A 202-nucleotide genomic window follows, 5' to 3' on the forward strand; every position below is an offset into this window, starting at 1 on the left:
CGCAGCAAAGCGTCCTCCCAACCCTTTTATTTCCCTTCTCCCTGAACCCCTACAACACGTCCTTTTACCTATGGCCGCACGTACGCAATGTACATTCACATGGTGCAAGTGTTACAGGAGTTACTGTTAGTTACATTAGGGACACGTCCTTGTCCTTCTCTCGCCCGCCATCCTGCCTCGACCTCGCTCCTTTCTGGGTGTA

At 52.0% G+C, this 202-nt stretch overlaps 1 protein-coding gene across 1 annotated transcript in view; it reads left to right on the forward strand.

Annotated features, from left to right (window-relative positions):
- Positions 1–202, forward strand: part of LOC119592006 — a 33,491-nt gene that overhangs the window by 21,234 nt on the left and 12,055 nt on the right. The gene's annotated exons all lie outside the window — the stretch shown is intronic.

The sequence above is a fragment of the Penaeus monodon genome, chromosome 29 (genome assembly GCF_015228065.2).
Source record: "Penaeus monodon isolate SGIC_2016 chromosome 29, NSTDA_Pmon_1, whole genome shotgun sequence".
Classification (NCBI taxonomy): domain Eukaryota; kingdom Metazoa; phylum Arthropoda; class Malacostraca; order Decapoda; family Penaeidae; genus Penaeus; species Penaeus monodon.